Source organism: Theropithecus gelada, chromosome 7b (genome assembly GCF_003255815.1).
Source record: "Theropithecus gelada isolate Dixy chromosome 7b, Tgel_1.0, whole genome shotgun sequence".
NCBI lineage: Eukaryota > Metazoa > Chordata > Mammalia > Primates > Cercopithecidae > Theropithecus > Theropithecus gelada.
Window position 1 is genome coordinate 55,353,525 of NC_037675.1, and position 20,080 is coordinate 55,373,604.

The following is a 20,080-nucleotide window of genomic DNA, read 5'->3' on the forward strand; positions in this document are numbered from 1 at the left end:
TTTTTTTTTTTTTTTTTTTTTTTTTTTTTTTTTTTTTTTTTTTCAAAGAAAGACTATGGTTGAGCTCAGTGTGGTCTGCATATAGGCTTAATGGAGGAATAATTACACGAGGCTGCTTGTGAGTAGGCCAGTGGAGCTTGCATCTGGGTTGTATGTTATAAACTGCTCTGTGCTAAGCCAGGGCATCTACAGCTTTGCAAGGTTCACAGAAATTTCTTACCACAGTGAGAGCATATGTTTTAAAAACAGAGAAATTCTAAGCTCTATTGTGTGTGGATTTATACAGAATTTTCTAAATAATCCAAAATATGGGTAGGACAGCTACTTAATGGCAGGCATCCCAGCAATTATTTAGATTCCAAAGCACCATCACGGGCCTAATCAGCCATTGTTGCGGACCTAGACCACTGGAGCTAAATGAGAAAACAGCTGAAATGAGCACTCAGTCTAATAACCTCACATACAGTCTCCCATCTCCCAGCTTGCAAAACTTAATAGAATGGAGCTGAGGGCTAAAGCAGTACTGCATTGCCACAGCAATTACACCATGTTAACACTGGCATTGGAAATCACATTCTGAATTTGAAAACTCAGGGTCAATAGTCAGAATTTGCAGCCCTAGTATCAGAGGCCTGCCTTGAAACACAGGCCCAAATTAAAGCTGATCACTAAATAACACTATTTAGATAGTGGAGATTATCTACCTACAAAGTTTTAAAATGGAACTTAGAAATTTAATGATTGGGAAAATAAAATGTGTTCCAAGTTAGTCTGGCTGTGCTGATTCTGGCTCGGCCAAAAAAAAAAAAAAAAAAAAACTTATTATTTTTAATGATGTATTACATACCCTTAAAAAATTTCAAATATTACAAAAGTGAATATTAAATTTTTCTCCAATCTCAAATCTCTGTCTTCTAATCTCCTTCTCTCAAGATAGCCCGTTACCAGTTTTCTGAGAATCTATGCATGTCTAAGTATGTCTTATATGTGTCACACACACACAGCGGTGGCTCCAGAATTTCTATGGAGGAGAGACTTAGGGGCTGCAATCTGATTGGATGTGAGTATCCTACATAAAGCTGCATTTGCCTGGTATTTTACATAAATAAGAATATATAAATTTGAGCACTTAAAGACATAAGTACAGCAAGGAATTATAAAGCATTGAAAAAATAGGAATTCACAAGTCCATACCAATAATAGATAGTAAATAGTAAATGAGTGAGGGAAAGGAAACCCTGCGCTGCAGTGAAATGTAACAGCTGTCTGGTGAATGTGGAAAGAGTACTGGCGGGGAAAGACCATCACTTCACAACCATGACGGTCAAGATTGGGTCAGACAAGAGTCGTCGATGAATGCTACACCTACCAGGAAATTTTGATAAGAACCAGAATATTTGCACCATTTTAAAGTGCCACCTCACAGACTGCTTATTAGTTCCATGAGTGGGGAGTCAGTCGGGGGCGGAGTGGCGGGGGGTGGATGATAAAAGTCCCAGTTTTATAAAATTGAGAATTTGGACAATATCTTGACTAAGTCATTGAAATTAACATTACCAGCGAAGAACAAACATGATACCCTGAGAAGGACACATCACCTATGCAGAATGCATAACTTCAGTCTAATCACAAGGAAACATAAGATACACCAAAACTAAGTTATGTTTTATTAAAAACAGTGGTGGGGGAGGGGTAGTGATGAGGACTGTATTCATTAAAAATGTCAATGTGATAAAAGACAAAGGCTGGGACAATGTTCCAGACTAAAAGGGGCTAAAGAGACATGATAACCAAATGCAATACTAGATCCTAGACTTGGTCTGGTTGAGGAAGAGAAAAAATACTTCTAAACAATATTATTAGATCGATGGACAGAATTGAAATACAAACAGTAGATTAGATAAAAAAGCAACTGCAGGATTAATTCTGCTGCTTCTAGCACACAACCACCCCACCCTCATTCCTGCCAAGCTCTGAGTGGCCATACTCTTCAGGAGAGCTTGAACTTCTGCCTACAAAGTTCCTTCTTTGCCCAGGGAACCAGGAGGTGGGAAAGCTGGTGCAGAGTAAGTTGTTTCTGCTACTGGAATTAAGTGCTGTTTTAAGTTTTGCTTCAGGACCTGGAAGTTTAGACTAGGTCAATGATACAGGCCAAAGAGTAAAGCTCTCATAGAAACTGCAATACAAATTCCTTTCTGGTCCTCTCTGACCAACTTATGCTAATCTCACTGAAACCTTCATCTTACCCTCTTTTTTCTGTTCATTTTAAAGCCAAACTCCATTCAAGGAAAGAATAGTACATGGCAAATGTAGGCAGGTGGCTAATAATTGCTTGGTAAATAAACAAAAATGAATGAATGAACAAACAAGGTAAATTTAGGCAGTGGTCTGATATCAAAGACTATTAGTATGATTTATGAGGAAACAACAAAAAGAAATGTTTTTTTTCTACCTTAGCTCCCACTGAGCTGTGTTTAAGTAATATAGTCATTTCCCTATATTTACCTCCAAATTAAGATACCTTTCTGTTTGAACTAGTATTAAGTCTAAGACTACAAAACAGAGTAAAAAAGAAGAAAAAAAAATCCTTTAAGGGACACATGGCAACACAATATTCTTGTCAGCTGGCCTTTTCATCAGATAGATGAAAAATGGGAATTTAAACCTATAATATTAGGACACTATGAGAATTGTACACTCACATGGAACCTTGAGATAAATGTGCACATGAGGAATATGGGATAGAAACTGGGAATGGTTATGAAGAAAATAAAGGGTTCGGAAAAGCAGAATCCATAATTCAGCTTGGCAGAGACAAAGGAAAGTGAATTAACACTCATCAGGCCCTTGGGATTACCCTTCTTCCTGGGATGCAGGAGGAAGCCAATGTGGATGAGGGGCTGGTGGCACCAGGTGAACATCCACAGCTAGGCTCTCCAGCCCAGTGATTTGGGATATTTGGAAATTTGTCCCCAAAGGCAAGAAAAAGTACAAGCAGAGAAGTTAATGTTTCTCGAAAAAAAGAACAAGCACACACACAAATGTCTGTGGATCTAAGGGAAACGGTCTTGCAAGGGTATCTGGCCACCTTGAACACCCAGCAACCATTCCCATTTTTCTACTAGCACTTTGATTTTATGGTGGAGAAATAATCCTTTCTCTACTGAATGCATTATGCTGGGGCTATCACTTAAATTGTGTATTTCAGGTACCTGGCATGTGTAGTAGAGATCAATAGATATATTCATTGAATGAATGAATGAATGTGCCCAGCTTTCTTCTTGCCAGGCCAATGACACAACTTTCTGCCTGACATTTGGATCTTAAGTATAATCTGGAGACTAAAAAATGCCAAAAGCAGATTCATTCTAGTAGAGATGTTCTAATGACAGACCACCACTCATTTTTGTTTCCTAGATCTAGGACTTCTCTGTCATAGTTTCTCTCCTTTCCAAGTCAGATGACTAAGCTATCTCTTTTATTCTAAGAATTATCATATAACCTTCCAATAAACTCTTGCTCTGCTTAAGTTATCCAAAGTTCATTTCTGCTGCTTATGAACAAGGAACCATGACAGACACACATTTCCCAGGCTGCCCCTATGGAATATGCCAATTACTATCTCCAAATATGGGCTTAGTATAATAATAAGATGGTTAGTGGAGGTTTATGGGTTTTTTTCTTATTTTGTTTCTATGTGTCTCTGGGTGATCTCTTTAAATACACTCAAGGACAAGAACTTGAGGAGTTGAAATAAGAAACATTAGTTATTTGCATTCCCCTGCAAGAATTCCTTATTAGTGTGTCTAAAAGTATCTATTGTTCAATAAATATTAGAGTTACACATATTTATGTTCAGATGCCACTTATTTTTAGATTAATTTCAAAGGGTATATTTACAATTTACCCATTTCCAAAACCCCACCTCACTATTGCAAATTTTCCCTGCTTTTATGTCCAATCAACAATAGTTTGAAGCAGATTTTACTTCTGAATTTTCAACTAGTTATGTAAAGAACAAATCTAAACAAGCCCTCATGCCATCCCTTTTTTAAAATATAGTTTAAACACCGGATTTTATTTAGCAGCTTAGTTTATTTTGATAGAAAAGCCTGTAGAAAATGATAGTTTCTATTTTGTTTTCAAGTGGTTATTTTTTAAGTAGTTAAAAAATATCCACTGGTATTTCTTATTGTTTTGCCATGATTTGAGTGCCTAGGACAGTTCTGAGCACCTAACAGATATTTAAGAAACAGTAATTAAATTAATGAACAGAGAAATGTTTTGTTATTTATTGTGGGGCTATTTTGGTTGAATCATCACTAAGAGGTGGCTAAAGGGAATCTATCACATAGCCATTTGAAAGTTATAGGGCACACTTATCACAGCAAATTGCTATTTTTGATGCTTCCACAAACTTCCCACAAAATTTTTAGTGTCCTAAAATGGTTTCATATAGAAGGAAAGCCTGAACTCCTGCCTCAGATCACCCTGTGGTAGGATTTATATTCCACAACTCCCCCTGCTTAGGGACCTCACCCTTGCCCTCAGCATCAAGCTATAAGTCTAGACTTTATCTGAAACAACACTCTTTCTTGGCTCCTTCCTCTTCCCGATCCTATTTCTCTTATTACCTTATAGGTTTTTCTTGAAGAGCAGCCAAGTCCCTATCTCAGGCTCTGTGTCTAGTGAACCCAACCTAAGACACTAATGTGCTACTAATCTGAATAGAAATCTTATATAACAATACCTGTGAACTTTGTTGCCTTTGAATTTAAAATTTTGCCAAAGATGTTGATAACTGCAAAGGATATACCATCATTGTACACAATCAACACAGACAATGACAACTATATTTAAGGCCTTCTATATAGATGCTATCTACCTTGAATTTTATTCACAATCTTCTTCAGTAGGCGTTACCATTCATTCTTCCAAAAGGAAAAAAATATTAAAAGTCAACATATTAAATAATCAATCCAAAGTCAGACAATGACTACATGGCAATTGATTTAGAGTGTTCTCTGAAAGATCTCACAGGTTGATCATAAATGTCCCAAAACACTATGAAAGAAAATGACAATGTCTAACTTCCTGTTCATCAGTACTTGCAGAATAAAGCATAAGTAGTCAATTCAGAAATGACTGATTTGTTTTAATGCTTACCCATGAGATTTAAAGCAGATTTCCTTTTTAAAAAAATCTTGTCTCAGCCACATTAACTCCTCTGTTAATTACCAAAAACGAACGAACCTCTCCATAGTCAAAAAGATGGAGCGATGTTGTTAAAATAATATTTTAGTTTTAGAAGAAAGTGAAAATCAGAGTAAGGAAAAGAGCATATAGCCCACTCTCAAACAAAACTACATATTACCTTTATTAGGAAATGGCATAGAGTAATTATAAGCAGCTTCACAGGCCGTCAGCCTCAGACATCCACCTTCCTCTGATGAGTCTGTGTGCTTCGTCATCAGTGAGTTATCTTAACTTTTCTTTCTTTTTTAACTTTGATTTTAAGTTCAGGGGTACATGTGCAGGTTTGTTATATAGGTAAATTTGTGACATGAGGGCTTGTTGTAAAGATTATTTCATCACCCAGGTATTCAGCCTAGTTCCCAATAGTTATTTTTCCTGAACCTCTCCGTCCTCCCACTCTTCACCCCTCCATAGGTCCCTGTGTCTGTTGTTCTCCTCTTTGTGTCCATGAGTTCTCATCGCTTAGCTCCCACTTATAAGTGAAAACATGCAGTATTTGATTTTCTGTTCTTGCATTAGTTTGCTAAGGATAATGGCCTTATCTCAACCTTTTCTAAGTCTATTTTTATGTTCAGGCTGGCCTATCTCCTAAGTTCCATTCCCATCAAGGAAAGCAGCACTACATGAATGCAACCCTAATAAAGCCAAGATACACATTGTTCAGGCCCAAATAGGTCATATTTTAAAAAGGACAGTCGGAGGGGAAAATAAGTCTCAAAGAAATTCATGTGTGAAGTGAAATAGGCCAAACACAAAGACAAAAATATTGTCTGAGTCCACTCATATGAGGTACCTAGAATAATCAAATTCATACAGACAGAAAGCAAAATAATGGTTATGGGAGCTAGGAGGAGGGGGAATAGGAAGTTAATGTTTAATAGGTAGAGTTTCAGTTTGGGAAGATAAAGTTCTGGAGATGACTAGTGGTGATGGTTGCACAACAATGTGCATGTACTTAATGCCATTGAAATATATACTTTAAAAAGGCTAACATGAGAAATTTTATATTGTGTATATTTTATAATTTTTAAAAAGAAATTCAATGCTTTTCTTGCATCTGTTGAGAGATGCTAATGAGATTCTAATCAATAACATTCCCATCCTTGTCATGTATTTTTAAAAAATCTCTTCCCAATTTTCTCAAAGCTGCACATTCACCAACATCATTCTCTTCCAACCCCCCCCCCCAAATTTCTTAATACTGCACTCTGGTCACTACTTTGTATCTTCCCCTTCTCCTCCCTTTCCTCATGAGCCCACACCATTTAAGCACACAAGAGATAGAACCTCTATCTAGGGGCAGAGAAAAGAAAAACTATGAGCAAGCAAGGTCCTCCACAGCAGGCAGGAGAAGAAAAAAGGCTAGAAGTAGGCACCAATAGTAATTTAATTTCATGGTCACACTCATTTTATTCTATCCTTAATCTTTATCTAGCTTCAAGTGCTGGTAATCATCTGAGATTTGGTGAATGAATCTGTATTTCACCTTATCTATTGACATTCGTGATTTCAGTCTTCATTCAGATCATGCCTTAGCCCCTTATTTATCACATGTTTACACACTAATTAGAGGTTTTAGCAGTGGTTCTCAACTTTTGCTGTTCATTAGAATTACCTGGGGGAGCTTTCAAAAGTTAAGGCCACAATCCATAGCAACTAAGTCAGTGGGATCCAGGTAACTGTATTTTTTAAACTCCCAATGTGCAGCTAAGTTTGATAATCAGTGTTTTAGGGAAGTGCATCCCAAATTTTAATGTGCACATCAATTACATGGAGATCCTGTTAAAAGATCTGATTCTGATTCAAGAGGTCTGGGAAGGAGCCCCAAGATGCTGCATTTCAAATGAGTATCAAGGTAATGCTGAATTGGCTGTTCTTGGACTCCACTATGAATAGTGAGGCTTTAGGGAGCAAGAACTATTCAAGTTTCCTTTCTTAATGGAGCATTTATTACATAATACACAGCCAGTGATGGTGAAGTCACAACTGAGCCTCCCAGCATAAAGGTTCTGAAAGATGACTTGAGCCACAGCTGTGGTGCCCTGGGGACTATAGCTGCACCTCAGTTGCAGCACTGTGTGTGTGTGTGTGCGCGCGCGTGTGCGTGTGTGTGTGTGCGTGCGTGCGCATGCCTGTGCGTGTGTGCGTGCATGCATGTGTGCATGTGCGTGTGCATGCGTGTGCACGTGTGCGTGCAGATGTGTGATACATATCTGTGTGCGTGTGCGCATGCCTGCGTGTGTGTGCGTGTCTGTGTGTGTCTGTGTGCGTGCGTGTGTGCGTGTGTGTGTCTGTGCGTGCACACGTGGGTGCGTGTGCGAGTGTGTGCGCATGTGTCTGCGTGCGCATGCGCATGTGTCTGTGTGCGCGTGCACGTGTGTGCATGCGTGTGCACGTGTGTGCGTGTGTCTGTGTGCGTGCGTGTGTGTGCTTATGCTTGCGTACGTGCGCACACGTGTGTGCACGCGTGTGTGTGTGTGCTGATTCAGCTGCTCTTCCTCTGCTTGTAGGTTGGCCTAGGTGGGAGCCCCAAATCAGCCATCGGCCACTTTTAAATTCAGGATCTTTAACAAGTTATTCAATTCTCTAACCCTCAGTGTCCTCATGTGTAAAATAGGGAAAACAATGTCCACTATTTCACTGGACTTTCCTGAGGATTAAGTGAGATACTCGTGTACAGTGCTGGTATGAGGCTTGCCATTAAACATGTCTGTCTTTATTTCTGCCCTGGCTGTCAATGAAGAACCAACTTACTAATTCACCGTCTACCTCAAATGTCTGTTTACAGATTCAGCTAACTGGTGGCTTCATTCTATGCGCTTTTTACCTCTGTCCCCACTACCAACTGCTGACTCCTTGTAAGTCCAGGTTTGCATTCCTCAGGAGTGGATTTGACTGGTTCAGTCAGTCACCATCCACTATAGGCTATCCCAGTAGGACTCTGTGTTTGCACAAAACAACTTCTGTGGTAGAGCAGAGTGCATGTACAGATTGGCTTCCTTTGGTTAGGATTTGACTTATACTAGGCTACAGTATAATTTATATATAAGAAACCCTTAGAAAGAAATGGGCATATGGCAGGCAATCTAAGACTTCTTGGGAGAGGACAGTGGAGGTACCTTGCTCAACTTGCCTAGTACACTCAGCAAACATTTACTGAACATCTAATACATGCAAGGCATTCATTGTAGCCCCATCCATTGGGATCTGGGCTAACACCTGTATTTCTTTGTTCCAGATAGGAAGAGTAAAATACCCAGAGTTCCATTCCTTTTTGTACAAAGGGTAAAATAAAAATACCAAGATCTTTTCTCACTGAATACTGCTTTGGATTTGTAACGAATTTTGTGCTCAGAACTGCTACTCCAAAAGGAACAAAGATAACATCTCCAATTCTCAGAATTTGGTAAGGGGATAATAGCTAACATTGAGTGCTTATGATACACCAGGTACTGTTCTAAGTGCTTTATGTGGCTTAACTCATTTAATCCTCATAACAACCTTATCATGAGGTATTATTATCCCCATTTGGCAAACGGGAAACTGGGGTTAAAAGATGGCCAGTTCATACAGCTAATAAGTGACAGTGCCAGGTCCCATCTCCAGTGGCCTGATCCAGAACCTCCACTCTATCTGCACTTCACTGTGCAGTGTCTCTGGCCCTGTCTAGAGTCTGCTGAGATTAATGGTGGCACAGCTGCTACATCAACATATACCCACCTTGATTTTTGCAGAGATGTCTCACAAATGGTAACATTCTCATGTATATACCATGGAAATATATATAACAGCTGGCCTTCTAGCAGGGACCTAAAAGGATATTAAAAGATAAACTTGCAATGCCTACTGTTTATGTCAAAAAGCAAATCATTCATAAACCTCAATATTATTACTATTATTTGGAACCGGTAACAATTAAAATTTGCTGCTTTCTTGCATATATATGTCATAGGAACTTTTTGTGGTTGCCGAGAATCTGAAGCTCATTCCTATTTGGGGGAAGAATGCACTGTGCAACTTCCTAAAGACCAGATTTTTCCTTTCTCTCTCCTCCTGTCAAACCCTCTAGGCCAGATATGTGACCTAGACTTTAACCAGTCAGATATTCCTGCCCAGAACTTGAATACCAAGAAATAAGGTAAGTGGAAGATTCATCCTGAGGACACAGGAGAGGGCAGCAAGGCCAGTCACACCAGCATCAGGAACCAGGGGAAGCTGCAGCATTACATCTGCCAATTGTTGCTGGGCATGATGTTGGCTGAGGCCTGCTGCCTAACTTCTCCCTAGGACTACAATAACAAAGTACAGGCATACCTTGGAGATACTGTGGGTTCAGTTTTAGACCACTGCAATAAACCAAAAATCACGATATAGCAAGTTGCACATATTTTTTGTTTTTCCAGTCCATAGAAAAGTTACATTTACACTGTTGTGTAGTCTATAATTTAAAATACTTTATTGCTCAACAATGCTAAAAATCATCTGAGCCTTCAGAGAGTCATAAACTTTTTGCTGGTGGAGGGTCCTGCCTCAATGTTGACGGCTGCTGACTGCTCAGGGTGGTAATTGGTGAACCTGGGGGGGCTGTGGCACTTTCTGAAAATAGGGCAAAAATTGAGTATGTACATCAATTAATGCTTCCTTTCATGAAAGATTTCTCTGTAGCATGAGATGCTGTTTGATCGCATTTTGTCCACACTAGAACTCTTTTAAAATTGGAGTCAAACCTCTCAAACCCTGTTGCTGCTTTTCAAATAAGTTGATGTAATATCTTTTGTTGTCATTTCAACAATGTTCACAGTATCTTCAGGAGTAGATTCCATTTCAAGAAACCACTTTCTTTGCCCATGCATAAGAAGCAACTCCTCATCCATTCAAATTTTATAAAGAGATTGTAGAAATTCAGTCACATCTTTAGGCTCAACTTCTAATTATAGCTGTCTTGCTAGTTGTATCACTTCTGGCTTTAGTGGAGGAAGTCTTGAAACCCTCAAAGTTGTACGTGAGGGTTGAAATCAACTTCTTCAAAACTCCTATTAATGTTGATATTTTGGCCTCCTCCTATGAATCACAAATGTTCTTAAATAGCATCTAGAATGGTAAATCCTTTCCAGGTTTCACATTTACTTTGCCCAGATCCATCAGAGGCTACAGCCTTACAAAATGCATTTATTAAATAATAAGACTTGAAAGTCAAAATTACTCCTTGATCCACGGGCCATAGAAAGGATGTTGTATTAGCAGGCATGAAAACAACATTCATCTTCTTGTGCATCTCCATCAGAGCTCTTGGGTGACTAGGTGTGTTGTCACTGAGCAGTCTTATTTTAAAAGGAATCTTTTCTCTGTGAGCAGTAGATCTCAACAGTGGGCTTAAAATACCCAGGAAACCATAGGTGTTTTGCCATCCAGGTATCGTTGTTTCATTTGTAGAAAACAGGCAGAGTAGATATAGCGTAATTCTTAAGGGTCCTAGGATTTTCAGATTCATTGACGAGTATTGGCTTCAACTTCAAGTACCAGCTGCATTAGACCCTAACAAGAGAGTCAGCCTAGCCTTTGAAGCTTTGAAGCCAGATATTGACTCCTTCTTTCTGTGAAAGTCCTAGATGTCATCTTCCAATAGAAGGCTGTTTTTTGTACATTGGAAATCTGTTTAGTGTAGCCACCACCATCAATAATCTTAGCTAGATCTTCTGGATAACTTGCAGCTTTTCCATCAGTGCTTGCTGTTTCACCTTGCACTTTTATGTTATGGAGATGGCATCTTTCATTAAACCTCACGAACCAACCTCTGCTAGTTTCCAACTCTTCTTCTGCAGCTTCCTTACCTCGCATAGCCTTCACAGAATTGAAAAGCATTAAGGCTTTTTTCTGGACTAGGCTCTGACTTAAGAGAATGTTGTGGCTGGTTTGATCTATTATCCAGACCACTAAATTTTTCTCCTCATCACCAATAAGGCTGTTTCGCTTTTTCATTCATGTGTGCACCAGAGTAGCATTTTTAACTTTCTTCAAGCGCTTTTCCTTTGCATTCACAGCTTGGCTGTTTGGTGCAAGGAGTTTTCAGCCTGTCTCAGCTTTCAACATGCCTTCCTCACAAAGTTTAATCATTTATAGCTTTTGATTTCAAGTGAGAAATGCGTGGCTCTTGGAACACTTGGAGGCCACTGTGGGGTTATTAATTTGCCTAATTTCAATATTATAGGGAAATGGCTGGTCAGTGAAACAGTCAGAAAACACACAACATTTATCAATTATGTGCCTCATTACATGGGTGTGGCTCGTGGCACCCCAAAATAATTACAACAGTAACATAGAAGTTTACTGATTACAGATCATGATAATAGATATAACCACAAGAAAAAGTTTGAAATATTACAAGAATTAACAAAAGTTTGAAATGTTGCAAGAATTAACAAAATGTGACGCAGACACATGAAGTAAGCACATGCTGTTGGACAAATGGTGCCGATAGACTTGCTCAGCGCAGGGTTGTCACAAACCTTCAATTTGTAAAAACCGCAATATCTGCAAAGTCCAATAAAATGAGGTATCCCTATACCACTAACTGGGTAGCTTTAAAACTACAGAAACTTATTTTCTCACAGTTCTAGAAGTTAGAAATCTGAAATCAAGGTACTGTCAGGACCTTGCTTGCTCCAAAGACTCTAGGAAAGATCCATTTTTGTCTCTTCTAGCTTCTAGGGCTTGCTGGCAATTTTTGGCATTCCCTGGTTTGTGACAACAAAACTCCAATTTCTGCCTTCATCTTGACAGGCCTTCTTCCCTTCTTTGTCTCTGTGTGTAAATCTCCATTCCTTTCTCTTACAAAGATACCAGTCACTGGATTAGGAACCATCCTAATGTAGTATGACCACATTTTAACTTGATTATATCTGCAAAGACTCTATTTCCAAATAAAGTTACCTTGAGATAACAGGGATAAGGAGTCCACCATATTTGGGGGTTGGGGTGGAGCACAATTCAACCCATAACATCGATATCCCTGCCAAGTTTCTGGATCTGGATCTCCACCCATCCCAGTCACCCTGTGGGTCATCCAGTATTTTTCTTATAAGGTAACCCTTAAGCAACACAGGTTTGAACTGCACAGGTCCAGTCATATGTGAATTTTTTTCAATAAAATTCACCCCCAGTGTGCCTGCCTCTCCTGCCTCCCCCTTCACCTCCTCTACCTCATCTGCCTCTGCCACCCCGAGACAGCAAGACCAACTCTTCCTCCTCCTCTTCAGCCTACGCAACATGAAGATGATGATAAAGACCCTTATGATCACCTACTTCCACTTAATGAATAGTAAATATATTTTCTCCTTATAATTTTCTTAATAGCGTTTTCTTTTCTCTAGCTTCCTTTTTTGTAAGAATACAGGATATAATATACAACATATGTGTTAATCGACAGTTATGTTATTGGTAAAGTTTTCGGTCAACAGTAGGCTTTTAGTAGTTACATTTTTGAGGACTCCAAAGTTATGTGTGGATTTTCAACTGCATGGGGGTTGGCACCCCTAACCCTGCATTGTTGAAGGGTCAACTGTACACTCTTTTTCTACTTAAAATCTGTGGAATTAGTTTTGCTGCTTGCAACTATTGCAACTATAAACCCTGACCTGTCTTATCTCTAATTCAATTTCCTTGACCTCCCATCTGAGAGTCATCATCAAGATTCACTAGAGATGAGCAGAACAGTGACTTTCTGATGACAAAGACCCATTTGCTTTAAGCCCAAGGTGAAGATTCCCATCCCACTCTCTGAATCAAGCAGACTGAGGAAGTGACATCTCAGGCCCATGTTGAAGAATTCTCATTCACCAGTCCCAAACCTCATTACTGAAATGCCAGCAGAGCCTTTTGATTTCCTAAATTATGAGTTTGTTCTCAAGCTATATCTCATTCTGGAGCAGAATTCAACTAATTTTTGCCTTTGGGGCCTATGGATGGTGTGAGGGCTGTTTCAGTGGAAAGGACCACACTGCTTGCATTAGATCTCAGAGATGTTGCCCCAGTCTGTATAATTTTCATCAAGTCATGACAGCAGCACCAAAGGGGCTAGCCATAATTTCAATTGTGTTTGGTCTAAAATTTCCAAAGCCTCATCAATGCTCTTAGGAACAATAACATTATGCCAGAAAGAGCTGCAGAGGAAACAAAACATTATGGGGTTCTAAGAAACATGGTAATAAAAGACAGCTGAATTTTAAAAGAAAAAAAAACTATGTCATTGACTTTAAGGAAATAAAAACACATTTAAACTTACTGAATAAGTCATCTTCACAAATGGCCGTTAGGAGAAGAGTGGTAATGTTACTTTTTGATTTGCCCTGCTATGCTTCTTTTTATGCCCTGCCCCTTGCCAACTTCATGGAATTGTGGTAGGGCTAGGGACCACATAAGCTTGGAACTGCCTGAAACTATCTTTGCCATCATTTGTAGAAAGCCTGTTTGAGAATGAACCAACCCAGGAAAGAAGAATCAAATAGATATATACAAAGTTATTATTTCATTGAGTCCCTCAATCTAGCCATACCTAAAAAAATCCATTAAACTTCAAAGATTTTTGAGTCAATAATTTGTGTTTGTTTGTTTAAGCTGGTGTGAGTTTGAGCTCTAGCCTTACAAATGACAATGTGCTATCAAGTGCCCATATCTATTTTGACCTAATTTCTTTGGACTGCTATTGGCAAGGGACTATTGTGTTGAATGAACCACAGATTTCAACTGGGATGATGGTTTCTGAATTTCTGTCATCTGGCACACTGTTGGAAACATGTGCACACAAAAATACACACATAAGCTAATGGAGAAGCACGTTTGTCAGGCAATCTTTTGGCACATGCATATTATTGAATTATGATTACACCTAAGGGCATGACCAACAGGAAAGTAAATCAACTAACTGGAGGAGCAAAGTCATTTATTCTATCCAACTCGAGCTCTGTACATCCTTGCCTTACCACATCAAACCAACAACATGGGAATTTACCTTCCTGAGCTTCAGCATTGTCTGTTTTTTTAGTGAAGCTGTGCGATTACATCTCGACTCAGCATGTTCACAAACAACATATGGGTAACATGGCTCCTAGCTAGACCAGTCTCCTATACCTCTCATCCTACTTCTCCCAACCCAGTTCTTCCAAAACCCATGGGACTAGCCTGAACGTCTTCATTCATTCACACGTTTATACAATAAATAAGTACTAGGCACTCACTATGTGCTGAGCCCAGGTGTAGGCACTGCGAACTCAGCAATGAACAGAATAGAGTAAGATCTTGCCCTTGTAAAGTTTGTACCTACTTCTACTGGGAGAAGATAGCCAACAAACAAATTTTATGTAGATATATGTTAGATGGTGATAAATGTTATGGAGAAAAATTAAATGGGGTCAAAATGAGAGGAATGCAGAGTGAGTGGCTATTTCACATATGGTGAAATTGTGAACCTTGTAGGTTACTGTGGGAAGACTATGCCAAGCCAAGGGAACAATATGTGCAAAGGCACTGAAATAAGAATATTGAGGAGGCCAGTGTAGCTGAAGAGGAGGTAATAAGGGGCAGTGAGCTAGAAGATGAGGTGAGAGGTGTTAGAGAGGGAAAGGGTGACAGAGAATATTTGGAGCATTTGTATGTCATGGTAAGAACTCTGGGCTTTATTCTATTATTTAAAAAACAAACGAACAAAGAACCATGGGGTGCTATAAGTAAAGGAGTCACATAACCTGACTTAAAGTTTTAAAGACTGTTCTGTCCACTGTGTTGAGAATATAACTGGTATTAAGGACAGAAGCAAGGATACCAAGGAGATCATGAAAATAGTAGTGCAGGGGGTAAGAAGTAGTTGAATGTTGGATATATTCTGAAGGTAGAGACACCAACAGAATGGGATGTAAGCAAAAATTTTCATAAATCTCTCCAAGAGTTTTGGCCTAAGCAACGAAAGAAATGGAATTGTCAGTTACTGTGATGCATAGATTTAGAAATGGGGAAGGAATCACAGTGTAGTTATAACATATTAAGTTTGAGATACCTATCAGATATGCATGTAGAATAGATAATTAGCTAAATGAGCCTGAAGTTAAGGGAAAATTTCTGGACTGGAGACATATATTTGGGAGTTATCAGAATATAGATGAAATTAAAATCATGGACTGGATGAAATCACTTAAGAAGTGGGTCCATACAAAGGAGAAGAGAAGAGGTTTAAGGACTATGTTGTTGAGCAGCCTGATGTTTAGAGGTGGAGGAGAGAGGAGGCCCAGCAAAAGAAAATGAGAAGGAACAGCATGTAAAGCAGGATGAGAACCAAAAGGTTCTTGGAGCGCAAGTTAAGGAGAAAAGAACCACAGCAACATTTCAGGAAAGAAAGAGTAGTTAATGGGATCAAATGCTGAGATAGGTCAAATAAGATAAGGACTAACAATTACTACTGGATTTGGCTACAAGGAAGTCATTGGAGTAGATACAAAAGGAACAAGAGGAAGTAAATTGGAAATAGGTACTACTGACAACTCTTTTGAAGAGTTCGCTGTATACAGCAATAGAGAAATAGAGCTATAGCTGGAGAGAAATGTGGGGAAAAGAGAGAATTTTCATTTAAGACATGCAGAATTTCAGCATGTTTGTATGCTGTGGGGATGATCCATTAGAGACGGTAAATTTTGATGATGCAATGGGGACAGGAGGCAAGTACTGGAACAATATTCTTTAGTAGGCAAGACCAGTAGAGCCTAGTGCGCAACTATAGGAGTTAGCCTTAGGTAGATATATAGATAATTTATCCACCGTAACAGAAGGGAAGGCAGAGTATAAAGATGAAGACGCATATAGGTGAATAGATGAGGCAACAGGATCATGTATAAATCTTCATCTGACTGCTTCTATTTTCAAAGTAAAACAGGAAGCAGATTCATCAGCTGAGAGTGAGGATGAGGGAAAAAGTTGCAAGGCTTGAAGAGAGGTGAAAAGAGTTGCCTAGGAAAGTAGGAAAAGCCTGAAATAAGACAATGTGATAGAACGCCTGCGTGGCACGAAGGGCCTGCATGGGTCAGTGGTCATCTTCCTACTGTGGGTTTTGGGCACTATGGTGAAGGGGATGATGTCCACAGGTGTTTGGAGTCAAGGGTGGGAGAGGGCAGAAGTGAACAGTCATTTACTTTTTTAAAAAATTGTTTGTTTGTATGTTTGAGAGCTCTTTTGCCCAAGCTGGAGTGCAGGGCTGGCTTCATGGCTCACTGGAGACTTGAACTCCAGGGCTCAAGTGATCCTCCCACCTCAGCTTCCCAAGTATCTGGGACTTCAGGCACGCCACCACACCTGGCGATTTTTTTTTTTTTAAATAGAGATGGGGCCTCATTGTATTACCCAAACTGGTCTGAAACGTCTGGCCTCAAGCCTCCTGAAGTGTCAGGGTTACAGTGTGAGCCACCATGCCTAGCTGTGAGCAGCCATTTAAAAGTAAGCTAAGATTTAAGACATAGAAGTAAACACAGGTCTACAGTACAAATGTGAAAAGTGCCTGAAATCTTAAAGGCAAAAAATTAGATATAATTTGAACATACTCTTCGAAATAAAATCAGGGAATTTCACAACTTAAAATGAAAATGACCTTAGTGATTTTCTCATCTGAATTGACTTTACAACATTTGAAAATCAAGGGCCTATAAAAGTAGATGACTTGTCCAAGACCACAAGCTTAGTTAGCAGAAGACACAAGTCTAGACGTTAGTCCTCAATCTTCATCCACTAGTCTTTCCTTTCTCATTTAGTGGCAGAGGACAAGGAAATTTCAGGCTGGTCCTCTTTTACTCATTGCATGTCCAGGCCTTCCTTTCTCTTCATTGTTCCATCAGTTACCTTCCATAATGAAGTCCTCTTGGTATCTCTCACAGTCACCCAGCCTCCTCTCAGCACCTCAGCCAAGTGGGTACTTCATTGGAGCTTTAAATCTAGTGCCTTAACCTGGATTGAGAGCCCAGTCTCAGGAAAGTATGAGTTGGGCTTCCCCTAGAAGGAAGAAAGGGGGGTTGTCTCACCAAAATTCAACAGCTGATTTCTCTAGACTTAACAGACAGCACCGTGGTGCCCAGGTGCCAGTGATAAGGGCACTGCATTCTCTTAGCCCTACTTTTGTTCTGGTCAGAGAGAAGCACAAGACATTTTTCAAGCCATAAGCCATATGTGCTCTTTGGACCAACAAACATCAAGCCTTTGCATTAAGAAGAAAATAAATCTGAACCAACAAGCTTGGGTACAGCCTGCAGCTTGTGTCCCATCTGAATACCATTTGAGCACAACTGGTTAAAGTTCTTCAAATGATGGCTCTTGTTATCTATAAAATTAAGACTAAACCAGAGATCAAGGAATTTCAACTGGAAGCTATATCCTGTCTCCAGTCTCCCATCTTGGTGTAATTTAAGTGAGTTACAGGCCCCTTTAAATTCACTTATTTAAAACAGATACTCATCCAAAGAGGCACTCTATAAACATTTGGCACATCTTGATGAGCACTTCAATTGTCCTTCAAAGGCAGTGGAAACAACCTCAAAACCAATTACTTATGCTCTCCTCCAAGAAGTCCATTAATTGGAATGAGGGCCTGCCTCTGGCTGAGTGTGTCCTCTCCTTTCTTTCATGTGGAACAATTGTCCCTTCGGAGAAACAGTAGTACAGTTTCAGACAATCTTTTAAAATGTATACCTTATTTATATAGTATAGAGGTAAAGGGTATTGATGTGAACTAGGAGTTAACGTATGTAACAAAGTATAGAGTCTTATGTCTGTTCTCTCTTCTCCTGGTTGAAACAATTTAAAAAGTGAGAAGAAATTTACACACCTTGATTCCCCACATGCTGAATGAAATACTGGGAATAGAATCTCCTAAATAAAACAAACCTTTTTTAAAAAGCTTTTATTATTTATTTTTTAAAATCTTTGTGAGTACATAGGTGTATATATTTATGGGGTACATGAGATGTTTTGATGCAGGCATACAATGTGAAATAAACACATCACGGAGAACGGGGTATCCATCCCCTCAAGCATTTATCCTTTGAGTTATAAACAATCTAGTTATACTCTTTAAGTTATTTTAAAATGTACAATTAAGTTATTATTGACTATAGTCACCCTACTGTGCTATCAAATAAATAGTAGGACTTGTTCATTCTTTTTATTTATTTTTTACCCAGTAATCATTCCCATCTCCCTCCCCTCGCCCCCGCCCCAGCCCCCTGCTACCCTTCCCAGCCTCTGGTAGCCATCCTTCTACTCTCTACGTCCATGGGTTTAATTGTTTTGATTTTTAGATCCCACAAATAAGTGAGAACATGCAATGTTTGTCTTTCCATGCTTGGCTTATTTCACTTAACATAATCTCCAGTTCCATCCCTGTTCTTGCAAATGACTGCATCTCACTCTTTTTTATGGCTGAATAGTACTCCACTGTGTATATGTACCACATTTTCTTTATCCATTCACCTGTTGATGGAAACTTAGGTTGCTTACAAATTTTAGCTATTGTAAACAGTGCTGCAACAAACATAGAAATGCAAATATTTCTTCAATATACTGATTTCCTTTGGAGTATAGTCCCAGAACTGGGATTGCTGGATCACATTGTAGCTCTATTTTTAGTTTTTTGAGGGATCTCCAAACTGTTCTCCACAGTGGTTGTCCTAATTTACATGTCCACCAACAGTGTACAAGGGTTCCCTTTTCCCCAAAACCTTGCTAGCATTTGTTATTGCCTGTCTTTTGGGTATAAGCCATTTTAACTGGAGTGAGATATCTCATTGTAGTTTTAATTTGCATTTCTCTGATGATCAGTGATGTTGAGTACCTTTTTTATATGTCTGTTGGCCATTTTTATGTCCTTCTTTTGAGAAATATCTATTCAAATCTTTTGCTCATTTTTCAATCAGGTTATTAGATTTTTTTCCTGCACAGTTGTTTGAGCTCTTTATATATTCTGGTTGTTAAGTCCTTGTCAGCTGGGTAGTTTGCAAATATTTTTTCCCATTCTGTGGGTCATGTCTTCACTTTGTTGATTGTATCCTTTGCTGTGCAGAAACTTTTTAACTTGATGTGATACTATCTGTCCATTTTTGCTTTGGTTGCCTGCACTTGTGGGGTATTCATCAGGAAATCTTTGCCCAGACCAATGTCTTAGAGATTTTCTCCAATGTTTTCTTATAGTAGCTTCATAATTGGAGTTCTCAGATTTAAGTATTTAATCCATTTTGATTTGATTTTTGTATATGTCAAGAAATAAGGGTCTAGTTTCATTCCTCTGCATATGGATATCCAGTTTTCCCAGCATCATTTATTGAAGAGACTGTCTTTTCCCCAGTGTATGTTCTTGGCACCTTTGTTAAAAATGAGTTCACTGTAGGTGTGTGGGTTTATTTCTGGGTTCTCCATTCTGTTCCATTGGTCTATGTGTCTGTTTTTATGCCAGTACCATGCTGTTTTGGTTACTATAGCTCTGTAGTATACATTGAAGTCAGGTAATGTGATTCCTCCAGTTTTGTTCTTTTTGCTTAGGATACCTTTGGCTATTTTGGGTCTTTTGTAGTTCCATATGGGTTTTAGAATGTTTTTTTCTATTCTGTGAAGAATGTCATTGGTATTCTGACAGGAATTGCATTGAGTCTATATATTGCTTTGAGTGGTATGGACATTTTAACAATACTAATTCTTCCAATCCATGAACATGGAATATGTTTCCATTTTTTGGTGGTCTCTTCAATTTCCTTCATCAGTGTTTTATAGTTTTCATTATAGAGATATTTTGCTTCTTTGGTTA